At 31.1% G+C, this 22,472-nt stretch overlaps 21 non-coding genes across 21 annotated transcripts; all 21 read left to right on the top strand.

The window, feature by feature from the left end:
• Positions 1–590: 590 nt before the first annotated feature.
• Positions 591–663, top strand: TRNAV-UAC (transfer RNA valine (anticodon UAC)). The gene has a single exon. It is a non-coding gene; the product is annotated as a tRNA-Val (tRNA).
• Positions 664–944: 281 nt separating this feature from the next.
• On the top strand, positions 945–1,017 carry TRNAV-UAC (transfer RNA valine (anticodon UAC)). The gene has a single exon. It is a non-coding gene; the product is annotated as a tRNA-Val (tRNA).
• A 942-nt stretch (positions 1,018–1,959) lies between these two features.
• Positions 1,960–2,032, top strand: TRNAV-UAC (transfer RNA valine (anticodon UAC)). The gene has a single exon. It is a non-coding gene; the product is annotated as a tRNA-Val (tRNA).
• Positions 2,033–3,344: 1,312 nt separating this feature from the next.
• On the top strand, positions 3,345–3,417 carry TRNAV-UAC (transfer RNA valine (anticodon UAC)). Its single transcript has one exon. It is a non-coding gene; the product is annotated as a tRNA-Val (tRNA).
• A 1,295-nt stretch (positions 3,418–4,712) lies between these two features.
• TRNAV-UAC (transfer RNA valine (anticodon UAC)) lies at positions 4,713–4,785 on the top strand. The gene has a single exon. It is a non-coding gene; the product is annotated as a tRNA-Val (tRNA).
• A 300-nt stretch (positions 4,786–5,085) lies between these two features.
• Positions 5,086–5,158, top strand: TRNAA-UGC (transfer RNA alanine (anticodon UGC)). The gene has a single exon. It is a non-coding gene; the product is annotated as a tRNA-Ala (tRNA).
• A 942-nt stretch (positions 5,159–6,100) lies between these two features.
• Positions 6,101–6,173, top strand: TRNAV-UAC (transfer RNA valine (anticodon UAC)). Its single transcript has one exon. It is a non-coding gene; the product is annotated as a tRNA-Val (tRNA).
• A 1,312-nt stretch (positions 6,174–7,485) lies between these two features.
• Positions 7,486–7,558, top strand: TRNAV-UAC (transfer RNA valine (anticodon UAC)). The gene has a single exon. It is a non-coding gene; the product is annotated as a tRNA-Val (tRNA).
• Positions 7,559–8,853: 1,295 nt separating this feature from the next.
• On the top strand, positions 8,854–8,926 carry TRNAV-UAC (transfer RNA valine (anticodon UAC)). Its single transcript has one exon. It is a non-coding gene; the product is annotated as a tRNA-Val (tRNA).
• A 1,314-nt stretch (positions 8,927–10,240) lies between these two features.
• On the top strand, positions 10,241–10,313 carry TRNAV-UAC (transfer RNA valine (anticodon UAC)). Its single transcript has one exon. It is a non-coding gene; the product is annotated as a tRNA-Val (tRNA).
• A 1,293-nt stretch (positions 10,314–11,606) lies between these two features.
• TRNAV-UAC (transfer RNA valine (anticodon UAC)) lies at positions 11,607–11,679 on the top strand. The gene has a single exon. It is a non-coding gene; the product is annotated as a tRNA-Val (tRNA).
• A 281-nt stretch (positions 11,680–11,960) lies between these two features.
• Positions 11,961–12,033, top strand: TRNAV-UAC (transfer RNA valine (anticodon UAC)). The gene has a single exon. It is a non-coding gene; the product is annotated as a tRNA-Val (tRNA).
• Positions 12,034–12,975: 942 nt separating this feature from the next.
• Positions 12,976–13,048, top strand: TRNAV-UAC (transfer RNA valine (anticodon UAC)). The gene has a single exon. It is a non-coding gene; the product is annotated as a tRNA-Val (tRNA).
• A 1,312-nt stretch (positions 13,049–14,360) lies between these two features.
• Positions 14,361–14,433, top strand: TRNAV-UAC (transfer RNA valine (anticodon UAC)). Its single transcript has one exon. It is a non-coding gene; the product is annotated as a tRNA-Val (tRNA).
• Positions 14,434–15,728: 1,295 nt separating this feature from the next.
• Positions 15,729–15,801, top strand: TRNAV-UAC (transfer RNA valine (anticodon UAC)). Its single transcript has one exon. It is a non-coding gene; the product is annotated as a tRNA-Val (tRNA).
• Positions 15,802–17,112: 1,311 nt separating this feature from the next.
• Positions 17,113–17,185, top strand: TRNAV-UAC (transfer RNA valine (anticodon UAC)). The gene has a single exon. It is a non-coding gene; the product is annotated as a tRNA-Val (tRNA).
• Positions 17,186–17,485: 300 nt separating this feature from the next.
• TRNAV-UAC (transfer RNA valine (anticodon UAC)) lies at positions 17,486–17,558 on the top strand. The gene has a single exon. It is a non-coding gene; the product is annotated as a tRNA-Val (tRNA).
• A 941-nt stretch (positions 17,559–18,499) lies between these two features.
• On the top strand, positions 18,500–18,572 carry TRNAV-UAC (transfer RNA valine (anticodon UAC)). Its single transcript has one exon. It is a non-coding gene; the product is annotated as a tRNA-Val (tRNA).
• Positions 18,573–19,887: 1,315 nt separating this feature from the next.
• On the top strand, positions 19,888–19,960 carry TRNAV-UAC (transfer RNA valine (anticodon UAC)). Its single transcript has one exon. It is a non-coding gene; the product is annotated as a tRNA-Val (tRNA).
• A 1,293-nt stretch (positions 19,961–21,253) lies between these two features.
• TRNAV-UAC (transfer RNA valine (anticodon UAC)) lies at positions 21,254–21,326 on the top strand. The gene has a single exon. It is a non-coding gene; the product is annotated as a tRNA-Val (tRNA).
• Positions 21,327–21,607: 281 nt separating this feature from the next.
• On the top strand, positions 21,608–21,680 carry TRNAV-UAC (transfer RNA valine (anticodon UAC)). Its single transcript has one exon. It is a non-coding gene; the product is annotated as a tRNA-Val (tRNA).
• Positions 21,681–22,472: the final 792 nt, after the last annotated feature.

Raw genomic sequence — 22,472 nt, forward strand, 5'->3', positions numbered from 1 at the left:
GTAGCCCTTTTCCCAGTACTTTAATTTTCACCTGACAATGCCAGTAACCATCCAATGCTGCAGAGGGTTGGTGTGATCAAGTTAATACATTAGAAGCTGCAATCATGTTATGTTGTATTATAACATTCACTCTTAGGTCATCTGTTTTCAATGAAAACAGAAATGTCCAATTTTTATCTGCAAGTTTAGCAAAAATGATGATAAATTTAACATTTGGAATGGTAGTATTTTTGTTAATCTACAAGTTTTTTTTAAGCAGTATACTTGAATTATGTCATTAAAAGGCATTTTATTTCTACAAAGTCTTACCAAAATATGCAAGCAGTTCTTGATAACAAGGCAAGAAAATAGATAGCAAGACAATCTTGTTAAATCTCATGTCAGTAGAATACAAATGTTCAAGTTGCTAGAAATAATGCATATTTTTTTCAAATATAAATATTATTAGCTTGAAAAACTTTGTAAAATGTTCATTTGAAATAGATATATACAGGTTTATTTGACATTGTGCTCATTACTCTTTACTAAGTTTTAACTAAAATTTTTGATCTTGCAAGTTTGACCAACCATGTGAGGACAGCTTCCGTCTTGGTTTCATAGTCTAGTGGTTATCACACCTGCTTTACACGCAGAAGGTCCTGGGTTCAATCCCCAGTGAAATCATATTTATTAATAATGACCTATACCAACAGGTATACTTTAAGGAAGGCTTTCCTGCTACTGCCCAATGTGAAATATGTTGTTTCTTCACTGCTAATGAGAATACATTTTATCTTAAAAACATTTAGCTTTCAACCATAAAAAACTATCATAATAGAGCAAACAACTGATTAAAGAACTAAAGAAGTTTCAATTTATTTTGTTATTGTATAATAAATTGGTAACAAAGTGATCATGCACATTTGTGATCATACAAACTTGGCCACCCATGAGCCTCTCATCTTGGTTTCATAGTGTAAGGGTTATCACATCTGCTTTACTCGTGGAAGGTTCTGGGTTCAATCCCCAGTGAAACCAGATTTGTCAATACTGAACTTATTCAATCAGTTCCACTTTTAAGAAGCCTTTTCTACAAATATCCAATGTTAGATGTGTTGTTTGTTCAATTATAAACTCTATTCTTTCTCTGCTAATGAGAATACATTTTATCCTAAAATCATTTAGCTTTTAACCATAAAAAATATCATAATACAGCAAACAACTGATTAAAGAACTATAGAAGTTTCAATTTATTTTGTTATTGTAAAAGAGATTGGTAACAAAGTGTCATTTTTTTCAATTTAAAGCTAACATATGAATTGTAGCATCATTTCTACCTACTGTTTTCCAACCATTGAAAAAGATGCCACTCAACCCAGTATCTCCATGTAGCCATTTTTCCCAGTACTTCAATTTTCACCTGACAATGCCAGCAACCATCCAATGCTGCAGAGCGTTGGTGTGATCAAGTTAATACATTAGAAGCTGCAATCATGTTATGTTGTATTATAACATTCACTCTTAGGTCATCTGTTTTCAATGAAAACAGAAATGTCCAATTTTTATCTGCAAGTTTAGCAAAAATGATGATAAATGTAACATTTGGAATGGTAGTATTTTTGTTAATCTACAAGTTTTTTTTAAGCAGTATACTTGAATTATGTCATTAAAAGGCATTTTTTTTCTACAAAGTCTTACCAAAATATGCAAGCAGCTCTTGATAACAAGGCAAGAAAATACATAGCAAGACAATCTTGTTAAATCTCATGTCAGTAGAATACAAATGTTCAAGTTGCTAAAAAATAATGCATATTTTTTTCAAATATAAATATTATTAGCTTGAAAAACTTTGTAAAATGTTCATTTGAAATAGATATATACAGGTTTATTTGACATTGTGCTCATTACTCTTTACTAAGTTTTAACTAAAATTTTTGATCTTGCAAGTTTGACCAACCATGTGAGGACAGCCTCCGTCTTGGTTTCATAGTGTAGTGGTTATCACATCTGCTTTACACGCAGAAGGTCCTGGGTTCAATCCCCAGTGAAATCATATTTATTAATAATGACCTATACCAACAGGTATACTTTAAGGAAGGCTTTCCTGCTACTGCCCAATGTGAAAGATGTTGTTTGTTCACTTACAAACTGTTTCTTCACTGCTAATGAGAATACATTTTATCTTAAAAACATTTAGCTTTCAACCATAAAAAACTATCATAATAGAGCAAACAACTGATTAAAGAACTAAAGAAGTTTCAATTTATTTTGTTATTGTATAATAAATTGGTAACAAAGTGATCATGCACATTTGTGATCATATAAACTTGGCCACCCATCATCCACCTATCTTGGTTTCATAGTGTAAGGGTTATCACATCTGCTTTACTCATGGAAGTTCCTGGCTTCAATTCCCAGTGAAAACAGATTTGTCAATACTGAACTTATTCTATCTGGTCCACTTTTAAGAAGCCTTTCCTACTAATATCCAATGTTAGATGTGTTGTTTGTTCAATTATAAACTCTATTCTTTCTCTGCTAATGAGAATACATTTTATCCTAAAATCATTTAGCTTTTAACCATAAAAAATATCATAATACAGCAAACAACTGATTAAAGAACTAAAGAAGTTTCAATTTATTTTGTTATTGTAAAAGAGATAGGTAACAGTGTCATTTTTTTCTAATTAAAGCTAACATATGAATTGTAGCATCATTTCTAACTACTGTTTTCCCAACCTTTGAAAAAGATGCCACTCAACCCAGTATCACCATGTAGCCCTTTTCCCAGTACTTTAATTTTCACCTGACAATGCCAGTAACCATCCAATGCTGCAGAGGGTTGGTGTGATCAAGTTAATACATTAGAAGCTGCAATCATGTTATGTTGTATTATAACATTCACTCTTAGGTCATCTGTTTTCAATGAAAACAGAAATGTCTAATTTTTATCTGCAAGTTTAGCAAAAATGATGATAAATTTAACATTTGGAATGGTAGTATTTTTGTTAATCTACAAGTTTTTTTTAAGCAGTATACTTGAATTATGTCATTAAAAGGCATTTTATTTCTACAAAGTCTTACCAAAATATGCAAGCAGTTCTTGATAACAAGGCAAGAAAATAGATAGCAAGACAATCTTGTTAAATCTCATGTCAGTAGAATACAAATGTTCAAGTTGCTAGAAATAATGCATATTTTTTTCAAATATAAATATTATTAGCTTGAAAAACTTTGTAAAATGTTCATTTGAAATAGATATATACAGGTTTATTTGACATTGTGCTCATTACTCTTTACTAAGTTTTAACTAAAATTTTTGATCTTGCAAGTTTGACCAACCATGTGAGGACAGCTTCCGTCTTGGTTTCATAGTCTAGTGGTTATCACACCTGCTTTACACGCAGAAGGTCCTGGGTTCAATCCCCAGTGAAATCATATTTATTAATAATGACCTATACCAACAGGTATACTTTAAGGAAGGCTTTCCTGCTACTGCCCAATGTGAAATATGTTGTTTCTTCACTGCTAATGAGAATACATTTTATCTTAAAAACATTTAGCTTTCAACCATAAAAAACTATCATAATAGAGCAAACAACTGATTAAAGAACTAAAGAAGTTTCAATTTATTTTGTTATTGTATAATAAATTGGTAACAAAGTGATCATGCACATTTGTGATCATACAAACTTGGCCACCCATGAGCCTCTCATCTTGGTTTCATAGTGTAAGGGTTATCACATCTGCTTTACTCGTGGAAGGTCCTGGAATCAATCCCCAGTGAAACCAGATTTGTCAATACTGAACTTATTCAATCAGTTCCACTTTTAAGAAGCCTTTCCTACTAATATCCAATGTTAGATGTGTTGTTTGTTCAATTATAAACTCTATTCTTTCTCTGCTAATGAGAATACATTTTATCCTAAAATCATTTAGCTTTTAACCATAAAAAATATCATAATACAGCAAACAACTGATTAAAGAACTATAGAAGATTCAATTTATTTTGTTATTGTAAAAGAGATTGGTAACAAAGTGTCATTTTTTTCTATTTATAGCTAACATATGAATTGTAGCATCATTTCTAACTACTGTTTTCCAACCTTTGAAAAAGATGCCACTCAACCCAGTATCTCCATGTAGCCATTTTTCCCAGTACTTCAATTTTCACCTGACAATGCCAGCAACCATCCAATGCTGCAGAGCGTTGGTGTGATCAAGTTAATACATTAGAAGCTGCAATCATGTTATGTTGTATTATAACATTCACTCTTAGGTCATCTGTTTTCAATGAAAACAGAAATGTCTAATTTTTATCTGCAAGTTTAGCAAAAATGATGATAAATTTAACATTTAGAATGGTAGTATTTTTGTTAATCTACAAGTTTTTATTAAGCAGTATACTTGAATTATGTCATTAAAAGGCATTTTATTTCTACAAAGTCTTACCAAAATATGCAAGCAGCTCTTGATAACAAGGCAAGAAAATACATAGCAAGACAATCTTGTTAAATCTCATGTCAGTAGAATACAAATGTTCAAGTTGCTAGAAATAATGCATATTTTTTTCAAATATAAATATTATTAGCTTGAAAAACTTTGTAAAATGTTCATTTGAAATAGATATATACAGGTTTATTTGACATTGTGCTCATTACTCTTTACTAAGTTTTAACTAAAATGTTTGATCTTGCAAGTTTGACCAACCATGTGAGAACAGCCTCCGTCTTGGTTTCATAGTGTAGTGGTTATCACATCTGCTTTACACGCAGAAGGTCCTGGGTTCAATCCCCAGTGAAATCATATTTATTAATAATGACCTATACCAACAGGTATACTTTAAGGAAGGCTTTCCTGCAACTGCCCAATGTGAAATATGTTGTTTGTTCACTTACAAACTGTTTCTTCACTGCTAATGAGAATATATTTTATCTTAAAAACATTTAGCTTTCAACCATAAAAAACTATCATAATAGAGCAAACAACTGATTAAAGAACTAAAGAAGTTTCAATTTATTTTGTTATTGTATAATAAATTGGTAACAAAGTGATCATGCACATTTGTGATCATACAAACTTGGCCACCCATGAGCCTCTCATCTTGGTTTCATAGTGTAAGGGTTATCACATCTGCTTTGCTCGTGGAAGGTTCTGGGTTCAATCCCCAGTGAAACCAGATTTGTCAATACTGAACTTATTCAATCAGTTCCACTTTTAAGAAGCCTTTTCTACTAATATCCAATGTTAGATGTGTTGTTTGTTCAATTATAAACTCTATTCTTTCTCTGCTAATGAGAATACATTTTATCCTAAAATCATTTAGCTTTTAACCATAAAAAATATCATAATACAGCAAACAACTGATTAAAGAACTATAGAAGTTTCAATTTATTTTGTTATTGTAAAAGAGATTGGTAACAAAGTGTCATTTTTTTCAATTTAAAGCTAACATATGAATTGTAGCATCATTTCTACCTACTGTTTTCCAACCATTGAAAAAGATGCCACTCAACCCAGTATCTCCATGTAGCCATTTTTCCCAGTACTTCAATTTTCACCTGACAATGCCAGCAACCATCCAATGCTGCAGAGCGTTGGTGTGATCAAGTTAATACATTAGAAGCTGCAATCATGTTATGTTGTATTATAACATTCACTCTTAGGTCATCTGTTTTCAATGAAAACAGAAATGTCCAATTTTTATCTGCAAGTTTAGCAAAAATGATGATAAATGTAACATTTGGAATGGTAGTATTTTTGTTAATCTACAAGTTTTTTTTAAGCAGTATACTTGAATTATGTCATTAAAAGGCATTTTTTTTCTACAAAGTCTTACCAAAATATGCAAGCAGCTCTTGATAACAAGGCAAGAAAATACATAGCAAGACAATCTTGTTAAATCTCATGTCAGTAGAATACAAATGTTCAAGTTGCTAAAAAATAATGCATATTTTTTTCAAATATAAATATTATTAGCTTGAAAAACTTTGTAAAATGTTCATTTGAAATAGATATATACAGGTTTATTTGACATTGTGCTCATTACTCTTTACTAAGTTTTAACTAAAATTTTTGATCTTGCAAGTTTGACCAACCATGTGAGGACAGCCTCCGTCTTGGTTTCATAGTGTAGTGGTTATCACATCTGCTTTACACGCAGAAGGTCCTGGGTTCAATCCCCAGTGAAATCATATTTATTAATAATGACCTATACCAACAGGTATACTTTAAGGAAGGCTTTCCTGCTACTGCCCAATGTGAAAGATGTTGTTTGTTCACTTACAAACTGTTTCTTCACTGCTAATGAGAATACATTTTATCTTAAAAACATTTAGCTTTCAACCATAAAAAACTATCATAATAGAGCAAACAACTGATTAAAGAACTAAAGAAGTTTCAATTTATTTTGTTATTGTATAATAAATTGGTAACAAAGTGATCATGCACATTTGTGATCATATAAACTTGGCCACCCATCATCCACCTATCTTGGTTTCATAGTGTAAGGGTTATCACATCTGCTTTACTCATGGAAGTTCCTGGCTTCAATTCCCAGTGAAAACAGATTTGTCAATACTGAACTTATTCTATCTGGTCCACTTTTAAGAAGCCTTTCCTACTAATATCCAATGTTAGATGTGTTGTTTGTTCAATTATAAACTCTATTCTTTCTCTGCTAATGAGAATACATTTTATCCTAAAATCATTTAGCTTTTAACCATAAAAAATATCATAATACAGCAAACAACTGATTAAAGAACTAAAGAAGTTTCAATTTATTTTGTTATTGTAAAAGAGATAGGTAACAGTGTCATTTTTTTCTAATTAAAGCTAACATATGAATTGTAGCATCATTTCTAACTACTGTTTTCCCAACCTTTGAAAAAGATGCCACTCAACCCAGTATCACCATGTAGCCCTTTTCCCAGTACTTTAATTTTCACCTGACAATGCCAGTAACCATCCAATGCTGCAGAGGGTTGGTGTGATCAAGTTAATACATTAGAAGCTGCAATCATGTTATGTTGTATTATAACATTCACTCTTAGGTCATCTGTTTTCAATGAAAACAGAAATGTCTAATTTTTATCTGCAAGTTTAGCAAAAATGATGATAAATTTAACATTTGGAATGGTAGTATTTTTGTTAATCTACAAGTTTTTTTTAAGCAGTATACTTGAATTATGTCATTAAAAGGCATTTTATTTCTACAAAGTCTTACCAAAATATGCAAGCAGTTCTTGATAACAAGGCAAGAAAATAGATAGCAAGACAATCTTGTTAAATCTCATGTCAGTAGAATACAAATGTTCAAGTTGCTAGAAATAATGCATATTTTTTTCAAATATAAATATTATTAGCTTGAAAAACTTTGTAAAATGTTCATTTGAAATAGATATATACAGGTTTATTTGACATTGTGCTCATTACTCTTTACTAAGTTTTAACTAAAATTTTTGATCTTGCAAGTTTGACCAACCATGTGAGGACAGCTTCCGTCTTGGTTTCATAGTCTAGTGGTTATCACACCTGCTTTACACGCAGAAGGTCCTGGGTTCAATCCCCAGTGAAATCATATTTATTAATAATGACCTATACCAACAGGTATACTTTAAGGAAGGCTTTCCTGCTACTGCCCAATGTGAAATATGTTGTTTCTTCACTGCTAATGAGAATACATTTTATCTTAAAAACATTTAGCTTTCAACCATAAAAAACTATCATAATAGAGCAAACAACTGATTAAAGAACTAAAGAAGTTTCAATTTATTTTGTTATTGTATAATAAATTGGTAACAAAGTGATCATGCACATTTGTGATCATACAAACTTGGCCACCCATGAGCCTCTCATCTTGGTTTCATAGTGTAAGGGTTATCACATCTGCTTTACTCGTGGAAGGTCCTGGAATCAATCCCCAGTGAAACCAGATTTGTCAATACTGAACTTATTCAATCAGTTCCACTTTTAAGAAGCCTTTCCTACTAATATCCAATGTTAGATGTGTTGTTTGTTCAATTATAAACTCTATTCTTTCTCTGCTAATGAGAATACATTTTATCCTAAAATCATTTAGCTTTTAACCATAAAAAATATCATAATACAGCAAACAACTGATTAAAGAACTATAGAAGATTCAATTTATTTTGTTATTGTAAAAGAGATTGGTAACAAAGTGTCATTTTTTTCTATTTATAGCTAACATATGAATTGTAGCATCATTTCTAACTACTGTTTTCCAACCTTTGAAAAAGATGCCACTCAACCCAGTATCTCCATGTAGCCATTTTTCCCAGTACTTCAATTTTCACCTGACAATGCCAGCAACCATCCAATGCTGCAGAGCGTTGGTGTGATCAAGTTAATACATTAGAAGCTGCAATCATGTTATGTTGTATTATAACATTCACTCTTAGGTCATCTGTTTTCAATGAAAACAGAAATGTCTAATTTTTATCTGCAAGTTTAGCAAAAATGATGATAAATTTAACATTTAGAATGGTAGTATTTTTGTTAATCTACAAGTTTTTATTAAGCAGTATACTTGAATTATGTCATTAAAAGGCATTTTATTTCTACAAAGTCTTACCAAAATATGCAAGCAGCTCTTGATAACAAGGCAAGAAAATACATAGCAAGACAATCTTGTTAAATCTCATGTCAGTAGAATACAAATGTTCAAGTTGCTAGAAATAATGCATATTTTTTTCAAATATAAATATTATTAGCTTGAAAAACTTTGTAAAATGTTCATTTGAAATAGATATATACAGGTTTATTTGACATTGTGCTCATTACTCTTTACTAAGTTTTAACTAAAATGTTTGATCTTGCAAGTTTGACCAACCATGTGAGAACAGCCTCCGTCTTGGTTTCATAGTGTAGTGGTTATCACATCTGCTTTACACGCAGAAGGTCCTGGGTTCAATCCCCAGTGAAATCATATTTATTAATAATGACCTATACCAACAGGTATACTTTAAGGAAGGCTTTCCTGCAACTGCCCAATGTGAAATATGTTGTTTGTTCACTTACAAACTGTTTCTTCACTGCTAATGAGAATATATTTTATCTTAAAAACATTTAGCTTTCAACCATAAAAAACTATCATAATAGAGCAAACAACTGATTAAAGAACTAAAGAAGTTTCAATTTATTTTGTTATTGTATAATAAATTGGTAACAAAGTGATCATGCACATTTGTGATCATACAAACTTGGCCACCCATCATCCACCTATCTTGGTTTCATAGTGTAAGGGTTATCACATCTGCTTTACTCATGGAAGGTTCTGGGTTCAATCCCCAGTGAAACCAGATTTGTCAATACTGAACTTATTCAATCAGTTCCACTTTTAAGAAGCCTTTTCTACTAATATCCAATGTTAGATGTGTTGTTTGTTCAATTATAAACTCTATTCTTTCTCTGCTAATGAGAATACATTTTATCCTAAAATCATTTACCTTTTAACCATAAAAAATATCATAATACAGCAAACAACTGATTAAAGAACTATAGAAGTTTCAATTTATTTTGTTATTGTAAAAGAGATTGGTAACAAAGTGTCATTTTTTTCTATTTAAAGCTAACATATGAATTGTAGCATCATTTCTAACTACTGTTTTCCAACCATTGAAAAAGATGCCACTCAACCCAGTATCTCCATGTAGCCATTTTTCCCAGTACTTCAATTTTCACCTGACAATGCCAGCAACCATCCAATGCTGCAGAGCGTTGGTGTGATCAAGTTAATACATTAGAAGCTGCAATCATGTTATGTTGTATTATAACATTCACTCTTAGGTCATCTGTTTTCAATGAAAACAGAAATGTCCAATTTTTATCTGCAAGTTTAGCAAAAATGATGATAAATGTAACATTTGGAATGGTAGTATTTTTGTTAATCTACAAGTTTTTTTTAAGCAGTATACTTGAATTATGTCATTAAAAGGCATTTTATTTCTACAAAGTCTTACCAAAATATGCAAGCAGCTCTTGATAACAAGGCAAGAAAATACATAGCAAGACAATCTTGTTAAATCTCATGTCAGTAGAATACAAATGTTCAAGTTGCTAGAAATAATGCATATTTTTTTCAAATATAAATATTATTAGCTTGAAAAACTTTGTAAAATGTTCATTTGAAATAGATATATACAGGTTTATTTGACATTGTGCTCATTACTCTTTACTAAGTTTTAACTAAAATTTTTGATCTTGCAAGTTTGACCAACCATGTGAGGACAGCCTCCGTCTTGGTTTCATAGTGTAGTGGTTATCACATCTGCTTTACACGCAGAAGGTCCTGGGTTCAATCCCCAGTGAAATCATATTTATTAATAATGACCTATACCAACAGGTATACTTTAAGGAAGGCTTTCCTGCTACTGCCCAATGTGAAATATGTTGTTTCTTCACTGCTAATGAGAATACATTTTATCTTAAAAACATTTAGCTTTCAACCATAAAAAACTATCATAATAGAGCAAACAACTGATTAAAGAACTAAAGAAGTTTCAATTTATTTTGTTATTGTATAATAAATTGGTAACAAAGTGATCATGCACATTTGTGATCATATAAACTTGGCCACCCATCATCCACCTATCTTGGTTTCATAGTGTAAGGGTTATCACATCTGCTTTACTCATGGAAGTTCCTGGCTTCAATTCCCAGTGAAAACAGATTTGTCAATACTGAACTTATTCTATCTGGTCCACTTTTAAGAAGCCTTTCCTACTAATATCCAATGTTAGATGTGTTGTTTGTTCAATTATAAACTCTATTCTTTCTCTGCTACTGAGAATACATTTTATCCTAAAATCATTTAGCTTTTAACCATAAAAAATATCATAATACAGCAAACAACTGATTAAAGAACTAAAGAAGTTTCAATTTATTTTGTTATTGTAAAAGAGATAGGTAACAGTGTCATTTTTTTCTAATTAAAGCTAACATATGAATTGTAGCATCATTTCTAACTACTGTTTTCCCAACCTTTGAAAAAGATGCCACTCAACCCAGTATCACCATGTAGCCCTTTTCCCAGTACTTTAATTTTCACCTGACAATGCCAGTAACCATCCAATGCTGCAGAGGGTTGGTGTGATCAAGTTAATACATTAGAAGCTGCAATCATGTTATGTTGTATTATAACATTCACTCTTAGGTCATCTGTTTTCAATGAAAACAGAAATGTCCAATTTTTATCTGCAAGTTTAGCAAAAATGATGATAAATTTAACATTTGGAATGGTAGTATTTTTGTTAATCTACAAGTTTTTTTTAAGCAGTATACTTGAATTATGTCATTAAAAGGCATTTTATTTCTACAAAGTCTTACCAAAATATGCAAGCAGTTCTTGATAACAAGGCAAGAAAATAGATAGCAAGACAATCTGGTTAAATCTCATGTCAGTAGAATACAAATGTTCAAGTTGCTAGAAATAATGCATATTTTTTTCAAATATAAATATTATTAGCTTGAAAAACTTTGTAAAATGTTCATTTGAAATAGATATATACAGGTTTATTTGACATTGTGCTCATTACTCTTTACTAAGTTTTAACTAAAATTTTTGATCTTGCAAGTTTGACCAACCATGTGAGGACAGCTTCCGTCTTGGTTTCATAGTCTAGTGGTTATCACACCTGCTTTACACGCAGAAGGTCCTGGGTTCAATCCCCAGTGAAATCATATTTATTAATAATGACCTATACCAACAGGTATACTTTAAGGAAGGCTTTCCTGCTACTGCCCAATGTGAAATATGTTGTTTCTTCACTGCTAATGAGAATACATTTTATCTTAAAAACATTTAGCTTTCAACCATAAAAAACTATCATAATAGAGCAAACAACTGATTAAAGAACTAAAGAAGTTTCAATTTATTTTGTTATTGTATAATAAATTGGTAACAAAGTGATCATGCACATTTGTGATCATACAAACTTGGCCACCCATGAGCCTCTCATCTTGGTTTCATAGTGTAAGGGTTATCACATCTGCTTTACTCGTGGAAGGTTCTGGGTTCAATCCCCAGTGAAACCAGATTTGTCAATACTGAACTTATTCAATCAGTTCCACTTTTAAGAAGCCTTTTCTACTAATATCCAATGTTAGATGTGTTGTTTGTTCAATTATAAACTCTATTCTTTCTCTGCTAATGAGAATACATTTTATCCTAAAATCATTTAGCTTTTAACCATAAAAAATATCATAATACAGCAAACAACTGATTAAAGAACTATAGAAGTTTCAATTTATTTTGTTATTGTAAAAGAGATTGGTAACAAAGTGTCATTTTTTTCTATTTAAAGCTAACATATGAATTGTAGCATCATTTCTACCTACTGTTTTCCAACCATTGAAAAAGATGCCACTCAACCCAGTATCTCCATGTAGCCATTTTTCCCAGTACTTCAATTTTCACCTGACAATGCCAGCAACCATCCAATGCTGCAGAGCGTTGGTGTGATCAAGTTAATACATTAGAAGCTGCAATCATGTTATGTTGTATTATAACATTCACTCTTAGGTCATCTGTTTTCAATGAAAACAGAAATGTCCAATTTTTATCTGCAAGTTTAGCAAAAATGATGATAAATGTAACATTTGGAATGGTAGTATTTTTGTTAATCTACAAGTTTTTTTTAAGCAGTATACTTGAATTATGTCATTAAAAGGCATTTTATTTCTACAAAGTCTTACCAAAATATGCAAGCAGCTCTTGATAACAAGGCAAGAAAATACATAGCAAGACAATCTTGTTAAATCTCATGTCAGTAGAATACAAATGTTCAAGTTGCTAAAAAATAATGCATATTTTTTTCAAATATAAATATTATTAGCTTGAAAATCTTTGTAAAATGTTCATTTGAAATAGATATATACAGGTTTATTTGACATTGTGCTCATTACTCTTTACTAAGTTTTAACTAAAATTTTTGATCTTGCAAGTTTGACCAACCATGTGAGAACAGCCTCCGCCTTGGTTTCATAGTGTAGTGGTTATCACATCTGCTTTACACGCAGAAGGTCCTGGGTTCAATCCCCAGTGAAATCATATTTATTAATAATGACCTATACCAACAGGTATACTTTAAGGAAGGCTTTCCTGCTACTGCCCAATGTGAAAGATGTTGTTTGTTCACTTACAAACTGTTTCTTCACTGCTAATGAGAATACATTTTATCTTAAAAACATTTAGCTTTCAACCATAAAAAACTATCATAATAGAGCAAACAACTGATTAAAGAACTAAAGAAGTTTCAATTTATTTTGTTATTGTATAATAAATTGGTAACAAAGTGATCATGCACATTTGTGATCATATAAACTTGGCCACCCATCATCCACCTATCTTGGTTTCATAGTGTAAGGGTTATCACATCTGCTTTACTCATGGAAGTTCCTGGCTTCAATTCCCAGTGAAAACAGATTTGTCAATACTGAACTTATTCTATCTGGTCCACTTTTAAGAAGCCTTTCCTACTAATATCCAATGTTAGATGTGTTGTTTGTTCAATTATAAACTCTATTCTTTCTCTGCTAATGAGAATACATTTTATCCTAAAATCATTTAGCTTTTAACCATAAAAAATATCATAATACAGCAAACAACTGATTAAAGAACTAAAGAAGTTTCAATTTATTTTGTTATTGTAAAAGAGATAGGTAACAGTGTCATTTTTTTCTAATTAAAGCTAACATATGAATTGTAGCATCATTTCTAACTACTGTTTTCCCAACCTTTGAAAAAGATGCCACTCAACCCAGTATCACCATGTAGCCCTTTTCCCAGTACTTTAATTTTCACCTGACAATGCCAGTAACCATCCAATGCTGCAGAGGGTTGGTGTGATCAAGTTAATACATTAGAAGCTGCAATCATGTTATGTTGTATTATAACATTCACTCTTAGGTCATCTGTTTTCAATGAAAACAGAAATGTCTAATTTTTATCTGCAAGTTTAGCAAAAATGATGATAAATTTAACATTTGGAATGGTAGTATTTTTGTTAATCTACAAGTTTTTTTTAAGCAGTATACTTGAATTATGTCATTAAAAGGCATTTTATTTCTACAAAGTCTTACCAAAATATGCAAGCAGTTCTTGATAACAAGGCAAGAAAATAGATAGCAAGACAATCTTGTTAAATCTCATGTCAGTAGAATACAAATGTTCAAGTTGCTAGAAATAATGCATATTTTTTTCAAATATAAATATTATTAGCTTGAAAAACTTTGTAAAATGTTCATTTGAAATAGATATATACAGGTTTATTTGACATTGTGCTCATTACTCTTTACTAAGTTTTAACTAAAATTTTTGATCTTGCAAGTTTGACCAACCATGTGAGGACAGCTTCCGTCTTGGTTTCATAGTCTAGTGGTTATCACACCTGCTTTACACGCAGAAGGTCCTGGGTTCAATCCCCAGTGAAATCATATTTATTAATAATGACCTATACCAACAGGTATACTTTAAGGAAGGCTTTCCTGCTACTGCCCAATGTGAAATATGTTGTTTCTTCACTGCTAATGAGAATACATTTTATCTTAAAAACATTTAGCTTTCAACCATAAAAAACTATCATAATAGAGCAAACAACTGATTAAAGAACTAAAGAAGTTTCAATTTATTTTGTTATTGTATAATAAATTGGTAACAAAGTGATCATGCACATTTGTGATCATACAAACTTGGCCACCCATGAGCCTCTCATCTTGGTTTCATAGTGTAAGGGTTATCACATCTGCTTTACTCGTGGAAGGTCCTGGAATCAATCCCCAGTGAAACCAGATTTGTCAATACTGAACTTATTCAATCAGTTCCACTTTTAAGAAGCCTTTCCTACTAATATCCAATGTTAGATGTGTTGTTTGTTCAATTATAAACTCTATTCTTTCTCTGCTAATGAGAATACATTTTATCCTAAAATCATTTAGCTTTTAACCATAAAAAATATCATAATACAGCAAACAACTGATTAAAGAACTATAGAAGTTTCAATTTATTTTGTTATTGTAAAAGAGATTGGTAACAAAGTGTCATTTTTTTCTATTTATAGCTAACATATGAATTGTAGCATCATTTCTAACTACTGTTTTCCAACCTTTGAAAAAGATGCCACTCAACCCAGTATCTCCATGTAGCCATTTTTCCCAGTACTTCAATTTTCACCTGACAATGCCAGCAACCATCCAATGCTGCAGAGCGTTGGTGTGATCAAGTTAATACATTAGAAGCTGCAATCATGTTATGTTGTATTATAACATTCACTCTTAGGTCATCTGTTTTCAATGAAAACAGAAATGTCTAATTTTTATCTGCAAGTTTAGCAAAAATGATGATAAATTTAACATTTAGAATGGTAGTATTTTTGTTAATCTACAAGTTTTTATTAAGCAGTATACTTGAATTATGTCATTAAAAGGCATTTTATTTCTACAAAGTCTTACCAAAATATGCAAGCAGCTCTTGATAACAAGGCAAGAAAATACATAGCAAGACAATCTTGTTAAATCTCATGTCAGTAGAATACAAATGTTCAAGTTGCTAGAAATAATGCATATTTTTTTCAAATATAAATATTATTAGCTTGAAAAACTTTGTAAAATGTTCATTTGAAATAGATATATACAGGTTTATTTGACATTGTGCTCATTACTCTTTACTAAGTTTTAACTAAAATGTTTGATCTTGCAAGTTTGACCAACCATGTGAGAACAGCCTCCGTCTTGGTTTCATAGTGTAGTGGTTATCACATCTGCTTTACACGCAGAAGGTCCTGGGTTCAATCCCCAGTGAAATCATATTTATTAATAATGACCTATACCAACAGGTATACTTTAAGGAAGGCTTTCCTGCTACTGCCCAATGTGAAATATGTTGTTTGTTCACTTACAAACTGTTTCTTCACTGCTAATGAGAATACATTTTATCTTAAAAACATTTAGCTTTCAACCATAAAAAACTATCATAATAGAGCAAACAACTGATTAAAGAACTAAAGAAGTTTCAATTTATTTTGTTATTGTATAATAAATTGGTAACAAAGTGATCATGCACATTTGTGATCATACAAACTTGGCCACCCATCATCCACCTATCTTGGTTTCATAGTGTAAGGGTTATCACATCTGCTTTACTCATGGAAGTTCCTGGCTTCAATCCCCAGTGAAACCAGATTTGTCAATACTGAACTTATTCTGTCTGGTCCACTTTTAAGAAGCCTTTCCTACTAATATCCAATGTTAGATGTGTTGTTTGTTCAATTATAAACTCTATTCTTTCTCTGCTAATGAGAATACATTTTATCCTAAAATCATATAGCTTTTAACCATAAAAAATATCATAATACAGCAAACAACTGATTAAAGAACTAAAGAAGTTTCAATTTATTTTGTTATTGTAAAAGAGATAGGTAACAGTGTCATTTTTTTCTAATTAAAGCTAACATATGAATTGTAGCATCATTTCTAACTACTGTTTTCCCAACCTTTGAAAAAGATGCCACTCAACCCAGTATCACCATGTAGCCCTTTTCCCAGTTCTTCAATTTTCTCCTGACAATGCCAGTAACCATCCAATGCTGCAGAGGGTTGGTGTGATCAAGTTAATACATTAGAAGCTGCAATCATGTTATGTTGTATTATAACATTCACTCTTAGGTCATCTGTTTTCAATGAAAACAGAAATGTCCAATTTTTATCTGCAAGTTTAGCAAAAATGATGATAAATTTAACATTTGGAATGGTAGTATTTTTGTTAATCTACAAATTTTTTTTAAGCAGTATACTTGAATTATGTCATTAAAAGGCATTTTATTCTACAAAGTCTTACCAAAATATGCAAGCAGTTCTTGATAACAAGGCAAGAAAATAGATAGCAAGACAATCTTGTTAAATCTCATGTCAGTAGAATACAAATGTTCAAGTTGCTAGAAATAATGCATATTTTTTTCAAATATAAATATTATTAGCTTGAAAAACTTTGTAAAATGTTCATTTGAAATAGATATATACAGGTTTATTTGACATTGTGCTCATTACTCTTTACTAAGTTTTAACTAAAAGTTTTGATCTTGCAAGTTTGACCAACCATGTGAGGACACCTTCCGTCTTTGTTTCATAGTGTAGTGGTTATCACATCTGCTTTACACGCAGAAGGTCCTGGGTTCAATCCCCAGTGAAATCATATTTATTAATAATGACCTATACCAACAGGTATACTTTAAGGAAGGCTTTCCTGCTACTGCCCAATGTGAAATATGTTGTTTGTTCACTTACAAACTGTTTCTTCACTGCTAATGAGAATACATTTTATCTTAAAAACATTTAGCTTTCAACCATAAAAAACTATCATAATAGAGCAAACAACTGATTAAAGAACTAAAGAAGTTTCAATTTATTTTGTTATTGTATAATAAATTGGTAACAAAGTGATCATGCACATTTGTGATCATACAAACTTGGCCACCCATGAGCCTCTCATCTTGGTTTCATAGTGTAAGGGTTATCACATCTGCTTTACTCGTGGAAGGTCCTGGGTTCAATCCCCAGTGAAACCAGATTTGTCAATACTGAACTTATTCAATCAGTTCCACTTTTAAGAAGCCTTTTCTACTAATATCCAATGTTAGATGTGTTGTTTGTTCAATTATAAACTCTATTCTTTCTCTGCTAATGAGAATACATTTTATCCTAAAATCATTTACCTTTTAACCATAAAAAATATCATAATACAGCAAACAACTGATTAAAGAACAATAGAAGTTTCAATTTATTTTGTTATTGTAAAAGAGATTGGTAACAAAGTGTCATTTTTTTCGATTTAAAGCTAACATATGAATTGTAGCATCATTTCTAACTACTGTTTTCCAACCATTGAAAAAGATGCCACTCAACCCAGTATCTCCATGTAGCCATTTTTCCCAGTACTTCAATTTTCACCTGACAATGCCAGCAACCATTCAATGCTGCAGAGCGTTGGTGTGATCAAGTTAATACATTAGAAGCTGCAATCATGTTATGTTGTATTATAACATTCACTCTTAGGTCATCTGTTTTCAATGAAAACAGAAATGTCCAATTTTTATCTGCAAGTTTAGCAAAAATGATGATAAATGTAACATTTGGAATGGTAGTATTTTTGTTAATCTACAAGTTTTTTTTAAGCAGTATACTTGAATTATGTCATTAAAAGGCATTTTATTTCTACAAAGTCTTACCAAAATATGCAAGCAGCTCTTGATAACAAGGCAAGAAAATACATAGCAAGACAATCTTGTTAAATCTCATGTCAGTAGAATACAAATGTTCAAGTTGCTAGAAATAATGCATATTTTTTTCAAATATAAATATTATTAGCTTGAAAAACATTGTAAAATGTTCATTTGAAATAGATATATAAAGGTTTATTTGACATTGTGCTCATTACTCTTTACTAAGTTTTAACTAAAATTTTTGATCTTGCAAGTTTGACCAACCATGTGAGGACAGCCTCCGTCTTGGTTTCATAGTGTAGTGGTTATCACATCTGCTTTACACGCAGAAGGTCCTGGGTTCAATCCCCAGTGAAATCATATTTATTAATAATGACCTATACCAACAGGTATACTTTAAGGAAGGCTTTCCTGCTACTGCCCAATGTGAAAGATGTTGTTTGTTCACTTACAAACTGTTTCTTCACTGCTAATGAGAATACATTTTATCTTAAAAACATTTAGCTTTCAACCATAAAAAACTATCATAATAGAGCAAACAACTGATTAAAGAACTAAAGAAGTTTCAATTTATTTTGTTATTGTATAATAAATTGGTAACAAAGTGATCATGCACATTTGTGATCATACAAACTTGGCCACCCATCATCCACCTATCTTGGTTTCATAGTGTAAGGGTTATCACATCTGCTTTACTCATGGAAGGTTCTGGGTTCAATCCCCAGTGAAACCAGATTTGTCAATACTGAACTTATTCAATCAGTTCCACTTTTAAGAAGCCTTTTCTACTAATATCCAATGTTAGATGTGTTGTTTGTTCAATTATAAACTCTATTCTTTCTCTGCTAATGAGAATACATTTTATCCTAAAATCATTTACCTTTTAACCATAAAAAATATCATAATACAGCAAACAACTGATTAAAGAACTATAGAAGTTTCAATTTATTTTGTTATTGTAAAAGAGATTGGTAACAAAGTGTCATTTTTTTCTATTTAAAGCTAACATAATGAATTGTAGCATCATTTCTAACTACTGTTTTCCAACCATTGAAAAAGATGCCACTCAACCCAGTATCTCCATGTAGCCATTTTTCCCAGTACTTCAATTTTCACCTGACAATGCCAGCAACCATCCAATGCTGCAGAGCGTTGGTGTGATCAAGTTAATACATTAGAAGCTGCAATCATGTTATGTTGTATTATAACATTCACTCTTAGGTCATCTGTTTTCAATGAAAACAGAAATGTCCAATTTTTATCTGCAAGTTTAGCAAAAATGATGATAAATGTAACATTTGGAATGGTAGTATTTTTGTTAATCTACAAGTTTTTTTTAAGCAGTATACTTGAATTATGTCATTAAAAGGCATTTTATTTCTACAAAGTCTTACCAAAATATGCAAGCAGCTCTTGATAACAAGGCAAGAAAATACATAGCAAGACAATCTTGTTAAATCTCATGTCAGTAGAATACAAATGTTCAAGTTGCTAGAAATAATGCATATTTTTTTCAAATATAAATATTATTAGCTTGAAAAACATTGTAAAATGTTCATTTGAAATAGATATATACAGGTTTATTTGACATTGTGCTCATTACTCTTTACTAAGTTTTAACTAAAATTTTTGATCTTGCAAGTTTGACCAACCATGTGAGGACAGCCTCCGTCTTGGTTTCATAGTGTAGTGGTTATCACATCTGCTTTACACGCAGAAGGTCCTGGGTTCAATCCCCAGTGAAATCATATTTATTAATAATGACCTATACCAACAGGTATACTTTAAGGAAGGCTTTCCTGCTACTGCCCAATGTGAAATATGTTGTTTCTTCACTGCTAATGAGAATACATTTTATCTTAAAAACATTTAGCTTTCAACCATAAAAAACTATCATAATAGAGCAAACAACTGATTAAAGAACTAAAGAAGTTTCAATTTATTTTGTTATTGTATAATAAATTGGTAACAAAGTGATCATGCACATTTGTGATCATATAAACTTGGCCACCCATCATCCACCTATCTTGGTTTCATAGTGTAAGGGTTATCACATCTGCTTTACTCATGGAAGTTCCTGGCTTCAATTCCCAGTGAAAACAGATTTGTCAATACTGAACTTATTCTATCTGGTCCACTTTTAAGAAGCCTTTCCTACTAATATCCAATGTTAGATGTGTTGTTTGTTCAATTATAAACTCTATTCTTTCTCTGCTAATGAGAATACATTTTATCCTAAAATCATTTAGCTTTTAACCATAAAAAATATCATAATACAGCAAACAACTGATTAAAGAACTAAAGAAGTTTCAATTTATTTTGTTATTGTAAAAGAGATAGGTAACAGTGTCATTTTTTTCTAATTAAAGCTAACATATGAATTGTAGCATCATTTCTAACTACTGTTTTCCCAACCTTTGAAAAAGATGCCACTCAACCCAGTATCACCATGTAGCCCTTTTCCCAGTACTTTAATTTTCACCTGACAATGCCAGTAACCATCCAATGCTGCAGAGGGTTGGTGTGATCAAGTTAATACATTAGAAGCTGCAATCATGTTATGTTGTATTATAACATTCACTCTTAGGTCATCTGTTTTCAATGAAAACAGAAATGTCCAATTTTTATCTGCAAGTTTAGCAAAAATGATGATAAATTTAACATTTGGAATGGTAGTATTTTTGTTAATCTACAAGTTTTTTTTAAGCAGTATACTTGAATTATGTCATTAAAAGGCATTTTATTTCTACAAAGTCTTACCAAAATATGCAAGCAGTTCTTGATAACAAGGCAAGAAAATAGATAGCAAGACAATCTTGTTAAATCTCATGTCAGTAGAATACAAATGTTCAAGTTGCTAGAAATAATGCATATTTTTTTCAAATATAAATATTATTAGCTTGAAAAACTTTGTAAAATGTTCATTTGAAATAGATATATACAGGTTTATTTGACATTGTGCTCATTACTCTTTACTAAGTTTTAACTAAAATTTTTGATCTTGCAAGTTTGACCAACCATGTGAGGACAGCTTCCGTCTTGGTTTCATAGTCTAGTGGTTATCACACCTGCTTTACACGCAGAAGGTCCTGGGTTCAATCCCCAGTGAAATCATATTTATTAATAATGACCTATACCAACAGGTATACTTTAAGGAAGGCTTTCCTGCTACTGCCCAATGTGAAATATGTTGTTTCTTCACTGCTAATGAGAATACATTTTATCTTAAAAACATTTAGCTTTCAACCATAAAAAACTATCATAATAGAGCAAACAACTGATTAAAGAACTAAAGAAGTTTCAATTTATTTTGTTATTGTATAATAAATTGGTAACAAAGTGATCATGCACATTTGTGATCATACAAACTTGGCCACCCATGAGCCTCTCATCTTGGTTTCATAGTGTAAGGGTTATCACATCTGCTTTACTCGTGGAAGGTCCTGGGTTCAATCCCCAGTGAAACCAGATTTGTCAATACTGAACTTATTCAATCAGTTCCACTTTTAAGAAGCCTTTCCTACTAATATCCAATGTTAGATGTGTTGTTTGTTCAATTATAAACTCTATTCTTTCTCTGCTAATGAGAATACATTTTATCCTAAAATCATTTAGCTTTTAACCATAAAAAATATCATAATACAGCAAACAACTGATTAAAGAACTATAGAAGTTTCAATTTATTTTGTTATTGTAAAAGAGATTGGTAACAAAGTGTCATTTTTTTCTATTTAAAGCTAACATATGAATTGTAGCATCATTTCTAACTACTGTTTTCCAACCTTTGAAAAAGATGCCACTCAACCCAGTATCTCCATGTAGCCATTTTTCCCAGTACTTCAATTTTCACCTGACAATGCCAGCAACCATCCAATGCTGCAGAGCGTTGGTGTGATCAAGTTAATACATTAGAAGCTGCAATCATGTTATGTTGTATTATAACATTCACTCTTAGGTCATCTGTTTTCAATGAAAACAGAAATGTCTAATTTTTATCTGCAAGTTTAGCAAAAATGATGATAAATTTAACATTTAGAATGGTAGTATTTTTGTTAATCTACAAGTTTTTTTTAAGCAGTATACTTGAATTATGTCATTAAAAGGCATTTTATTTCTACAAAGTCTTACCAAAATATGCAAGCAGCTCTTGATAACAAGGCAAGAAAATACATAGCAAGACAATCTTGTTAAATCTCATGTCAGTAGAATACAAATGTTCAAGTTGCTAGAAATAATGCATATTTTTTTCAAATATAAATA

The sequence above is a fragment of the Taudactylus pleione genome, unplaced genomic scaffold (assembly GCF_031769625.1).
Source record: "Taudactylus pleione unplaced genomic scaffold, aTauple2 ptg000085l, whole genome shotgun sequence".
Classification (NCBI taxonomy): Eukaryota; Metazoa; Chordata; class Amphibia; order Anura; family Myobatrachidae; genus Taudactylus; species Taudactylus pleione.